The sequence below is a fragment of the Parasteatoda tepidariorum genome, chromosome 1, assembly GCF_982258835.1.
Source record: "Parasteatoda tepidariorum strain Cologne lab strain chromosome 1, Ptep-v5.0, whole genome shotgun sequence".
In the NCBI taxonomy this organism is placed as follows: Eukaryota; Metazoa; Arthropoda; class Arachnida; order Araneae; family Theridiidae; genus Parasteatoda; species Parasteatoda tepidariorum.
Window position 1 is genome coordinate 57,219,447 of NC_141755.1, and position 5,885 is coordinate 57,225,331.

The 5,885-nt window shown below is 29.1% G+C and overlaps 1 pseudogene across 1 annotated transcript; it reads left to right on the plus strand.

The window, feature by feature from the left end:
* The first annotated feature begins 519 nt into the window (after positions 1-519).
* On the plus strand, positions 520-2,171 carry LOC107454496 (alpha-N-acetylgalactosaminidase pseudogene; annotated as a pseudogene). Its single transcript, XR_015434213.1, has one exon. The product of XR_015434213.1 is annotated as an alpha-N-acetylgalactosaminidase pseudogene (transcript).
* The last annotated feature ends 3,714 nt before the right edge of the window (positions 2,172-5,885 follow it).

The following is a 5,885-nucleotide window of genomic DNA, read 5'->3' on the forward strand; positions in this document are numbered from 1 at the left end:
TTATCCCTTACTGCATCACTGTTTGTTTTAGGAGACACCTTACACCTTACTCTTTTGCAATTGCCTGATTAATTCGTAAAAGTTCGGGGCATGATTAATTTATATAATATTGATACTTAAAAAATCAGATATCACATTTTAAAATAATAAATTAAAAAAACGCAAAAAATCTTAATCAAACAAATTAAAAGTATCAGAAAAAAATAACTGAAGAAAAACTAAAAATTTATAGTCAACAAGAAAAGGTTATAAAATATTCGTACTCTTTAAATGACAATTAAAATTCGATTTCATATATTTAAATTTTTTTTGTTCTAGTAAAAACTTATCTTAAATATTTTATAGCACAATGCTTCCATTTGTTTACAATGATTTTAACACGCGCTGCTTTCTCAATATTTTTACATTCTATTTTTTTAAATTCAGAATAGAAAATATGTTTTCTTATTGTTCGGATCAAATGAAGGGTAAGATAAAGGTATCTGCTATCGACATATCGTGATTAATACAACAATGGGTGAGATAAATAGAGTCTTCTTATCGGCGCATAAAAAGTTTTTTTTTAAAATCATTTATCGGCAGCCATTTAAGTCTGCTGCGAGCTTTTATAGATTGCTTTGTAGTATTTTATAAATTTTATGCAGTTGTAAGAATTTTTTGTAAGCACTGGCTATTAAACGGTTCGAAAAAATGATTTTAACTTTCTGTTTTGTCGCATGCATACTGCCCTTGGCAACATTGGCACTTGACAATGGCTTGGCGAGAACTCCACCGATGGGATGGCTATCGTGGACTCGTTTTGCATGCCAAATTGACTGTGAAAATGATCCAAAAAATTGTATTAGTGAACAACTTATAAGAGATATGGCAGATCGCATGGCTGCCGATGGGTTTAAAGACGCTGGATATGAGTATGTGAATATTGATGATTGTTGGTTAGAAAAGCAAAGAGATGCAAATGGCAAATTAGTCGCTGATAGAAAGAGATTTCCCAGTGGAATAAAAGGTTTGGCTGATTATGTTCATTCAAAAGGATTGAAACTAGGTATTTACCAAGATGTAGGTACTTCGACTTGTGCAGGATATCCTGGAAGCCATGGCCATTTTGATGTCGATGCTACAACTTTCGCAGAATGGGGAGTGGATATGCTGAAAGTAGACGGTTGCTATGCCGATGCTAAGGAGATGGACGAGACTTACCCACAATATTCTATTGCGATTAATAAAACAGGTCGTCCTATTTTATTTTCTTGTGAATGGCCATTTTATCAAACAGCAAAAGGAATGAAACCAAACTTCACCCAGATCGCCAAGTACTGCAACATTTGGAGAAATTACGACGATGTAAACGACAGTTGGCAGAGTGTGCTATCAATTTTAAACTTTTTCATTAAAAATCAGGACGAACACGCTGCTATTGCTGGTCCAGGCCAATTTAATGATCCTGATATGCTTCTTATCGGAAACTTTGGACTCAGCTATGACGAAGAGGTTGCTCAGCTTATGTTATGGTCAGTTATGGCTAGTCCACTAATAATGTCAAATGATCTTCGGGATATAAGACAGGAATCAAGTGATTTGCTTAAGAATAAAGAAATATTAGCTGTCAACCAAGATCCACTGGGAAAAATGGGAAAACAAGTTTCCAAAAGTGGTAATATAGAAATATGGACAAGGCCAATTACTCCAGTAATTGGAAATGATAAATATTCATATGCAATTGTCTTTTTCTCTCGAAATACTTTAGGCGGGCCAACAAAAGTAACAACAAAACTCAGTGCAATTGGATTAAATTACGAGCAATGCTACACAACATACGATGTATTTGATCCGTCAAAACAAACAAAACTTTGTCCTAATGACTCATTAACTGTTCATGTTAACCCATCAGGAGCTACTATGATTATTGCAAAATGTAACTCATCATAAAAGGAACAGTGTAAAGCTAAGGAATTTTTTTTTACCTCTAAGAGCTAGAAATGGATTAGCTTCGAATGATATCTTAATGATTTTTCCTTCATTTTTGTGTTTCCATATAGATCTATTAAATACTTGTAATATATACATTGTATGCAATTTTCAATGCAACATAAAAACAGAATGGTCTAATAGTTTTCTATTGTTGTCGGTACATTTTTATTAACGCGAAATAAAATGATTGAACTCCCACATTAATTTTCGTATATTTTTGAATGTTATTAGGATAAATTTATTAAATGCCGTAAATGTATCGTTTTACTCTTAAATAATTTTATATCCTTAATTTAAAGATATTTAACTGTAATATTTATTTTTTTCTTATACTCTATTATTAAGTTTTTGATTTTGATTGTTTCATAAATAAGAATTAAAAACTAAAAGGATTTCTTCTTTATTATAATGTAATTTTATGATCTTAACTTAATGAGATAAACTCATTTAAATCGGCGTCTAAATTTTCAATTATTATTTTTTCAATTATTATTTTTTCAACTATTATAAACAGTACGAATATTATTTTGTGGCCCAAATTATAATAAATTATGGTTGGAAATATCCGCTAATGAATTAAGAGATTCGATTATCTTAAGGTAAAATTTGATGCATGTGGAAATTGCTTGCCTGTTTTGTAAACGAAAATATTAAATTACTGCTTTGCATTCTCCGAATCAGTAATAACAATATATAATAAATTTTAAATGTTATTTAAAAAAATATTGCTAAGAAAAATTATTAATGTTCAGTAATTGATCTTATTAGAATCATCAGGAAAATATTTGGTTTTGGGACTAGGGGACACAAGCGTAAGCAAATAGAATTCTTTTTAGTATATATACTTTAAGTGAATAATTTCAAACTTCGCACAAAAAATTATTTTATAACAACAATTATTGCAGCGAACAGGGGGCATAGCCTCTTAGTAATATATAATATTAATGTACTAGAGTATCTAGTGTTTCTTTTAATTATTAAACATTCTAAGGATTTCTGTAAATATTTAAAGATTAGTAATGAGTAGGGAACATGTAAACACAATTTCGAGTAAAACCATCTTTATTTATATTTTTGTTTGTAGTAAGTAAAATTCTGAAATTAATCATTGTTATTAACGGGTGTAATTTGAAGTGTATTCTTTGGAGAAAATTTGAAGACTTTTAGAAAATTTCGAATTAATAATGTGGACTCATAAAAGCATTTGAAAATTCCAAACACTAATAATTTTTTTTTGCTGCAAATAAGCTAATTCGAACTCATATTTTGTCTGTTTAGAAGAATGTTTTTAATTCTTTAAAATCTCTACGTTATCGTGTTTTGAACTTGAAGCATTTTTTACCTTAAATTAAAATGTGTACCCTTGCCCAGTACAGTTTGTACTTAGGCCTATTGGATCCAATTTTTGAGTTTACGGCTACCAATGTTCAACTCCGTAGCCTTGTAATTTTGAACCAATCCAGAAGACAAGGAAACTCCTGGATCAATACCCCCCGAGGTATTAATTTGTTATGGGAAAATGGAGGACTTTACGACTCGACAGATTTATCATGCATCTGTCACCATTTACTACACGGTGAGTCTTCGGCCTGCGGGGATCGAACCCACGAACTCTTGGACATGGCCCCAGTGCCCTACCAACCAGGTTATCCGGCCATGTACCTTCATGTAGGGAAAAGGAGAGTTAGTGTGGCTAGAATGGCCATCTTGAATAACTTTTTTATTTGTTGGGGAAATGATAATTGTTAGGCTGTCTGCCTCTTGTCAAAGATGTTGAAAACCCAACTGTATCAATTGCATTTTTATCGCTAATTTTCTTTTTTAGCTAACTAATATCTATTTAATATAATTGATATGGTTGATAACTTCTTAACATGTTTTATTTAATTTTAGTTTATAAATTATTTTTCTGGAAAAAATTAAATTTTTTAAAAAACAAAAAATAACAGTATTTATTTTTTTATTGACAATGTATGGGTTATTTAAAGAAAAATTAGATAATGCAAAAAAGAAATGCAAAATGTTAGTTTAAATTTCAAATTACATATTTTTCTAAAAAAAGAAAACAAGCATAGTATATTTAAAAAATAAAAAAATCTGTAAAATTTTTGTTTTTAAAATTTTAGTTGTTTTAAAAAATACCTTAAATTAGAGAAAATAATGATTTATAAATTGAATAAAAATATTAAATAATTATTAGTCTTTTAAGAAAAAATAAGAGATAAATTTTTATTTGACCCAGCTGGGATTTTATTTGACCCAGCTGATGGAAAATGAAGAGCCTAACTATTACACCACAAATATATCACTGACTGGGAAGTTTCTGTTAGTCTAATAATAAATAAATTGAACTTTTAATGGGGCATATTTTTTTCGCTAGGAGCAGGTCTGGAGACTAATTTGTACTCTATCCAAGGTTTTCAAACATGCTTTTTAATTTTAGCTTAGCTTTGTTTTAATATGAATTTTCGAGGCGCGTACTTCCCTTGTAAGCCATCCACTTTGTGTGTTTTCCATTTGGATCATTTCCTCAAATCAAAAATGTTTCCGTACTTTCAAATAAATTAAATAAAATAATTATCTTCAAATAAATCGAATTGCTTTCAAAATGTCTTTCTTAGTAAGTGAAATGCTTTATTATTGGTATTTTAATTCTAAATATGTCAATATTTAATCGCCAACAAGGCTTAGATTGAAATTGATTTCATTTTGGCTTTAGATATAACTTTCTGATTTGTTATCAATGAATATTTTATTAGCTATCAAATTCATCCGAAATAGCTTGTCCACATTAGTTTCGTATAAAGGGCTAACGTGGACAAGAACTATATTTTAAAAAAATTATTATGAAAAAACTAAACAACTTCGTAATTCCAGATATAATCCATGATGCAGGTAATTGAGGTAATTGTTTAAAATATTGTTAAAAAATTTTCGTGAGTTAAAAATTATATTGAATATGTTTTTTTTTCGATAAATTCGTAAAAATTTTCATATTATCCCCCTTCTTCTTTACTATTGTTATTCATTGCATCCAGAATCCTTCTCAAAACATTTATCTCGTAGATAGCTAATCTGTTTCATTTGATTTCGTCATAAGTTTGTGAGCTATATATGAGCACAGTTCCATTGATCATTTTTTTCTTTATTTACACTGATTTGTGATACATGTGGTATAAATTGCAAATCTTTTCTGAAAATTCAGAAATTTTAGAAAAATGTTCTATTTTGAAAATGTTTTGAAAATTTCTTTTGAGAAAGTTTTAAAATCATTATTTTTTAGCTAAAATAACGATTTAATTTGACATTTTCATTAAAAATAGCACTTATACTGTAAGTAAAAGTAGGTATTACAACACAGAAGGTAGGCACAAAAACAAAAGTTTAGCCACATTACATTTGTTACTTGTAATGGAAGTAAAAATATTGTTATACATACCCAAAACTACTACATAAAGGTACGAGTACATTTTGATATTATAACCTATAAAGTTAAATGAGGTTTAATATAACAAAATAAAAATAATATTTTTAGAAACCAGGTTTTTGTAGAGGAGAATAATAATTAAAAAACAAAAATTTGAAAAACGAAAAATGTGGGGTGCATGAAATACATAACAGTAACAGTATCTGTGCTCATGAGAATATGTGTATGCATATCTGTAATTGTATCTGAATTTGGATGTGCATGTGGTTGTGCATGTGTATGAGTAAGAAAATGTATACATGTATGTGTATATGTACTGTTATGTATTTCATACTCCCCACGTTTTTCGTTTTTCAAATTTTTGTTTTTTAATTATTATTCTCCTCTACAAAAACGTGGTTTTGAAAAATATTATTTTTATTTCCATTTTTCTTTGTACTCACTTCCAAAATCTCAATTTTTTCACTCCCTGTACACAAAACTTTTC